Consider the following 385-nt stretch of genomic DNA (forward strand, 5'->3'; position numbering starts at 1 on the left):
AAGAGAAAGGAAAAATTGAAATTGCATCATATGACCCCTTTAAACTGAAAAAATTGTATTGCAATATATAGTATATTAAATATATTTACACTGAACAAAATTATAAACGCAACGCTTTTGTTTTTGCCCCCATTTTTCATAAGCTGAACTCAAAGATCTAAGACTTTTTCTATGTACACAAAAGGCCTATTTCTCTCAAATATTGTTCACAAATCTTTGCGTGAACATTTGGGCGGCGTTATGTAAATCTTCCCACATCGGGACGTAGACGTGGGGGCGTGTTAGAACGAGCGTGGTTGATTCTTAATTTTTTTTTGGATTTGAGACTTTAGTCGTTGCAACTTTACAGATCTTCTTTATGCACCAAGAGCTTGTAACACTTCAA

This window comes from Sinocyclocheilus anshuiensis, unplaced genomic scaffold (genome assembly GCF_001515605.1).
Source record: "Sinocyclocheilus anshuiensis isolate Anshui unplaced genomic scaffold, SAMN03320099.WGS_v1.1 scaffold2808, whole genome shotgun sequence".
NCBI lineage: Eukaryota > Metazoa > Chordata > Actinopteri > Cypriniformes > Cyprinidae > Sinocyclocheilus > Sinocyclocheilus anshuiensis.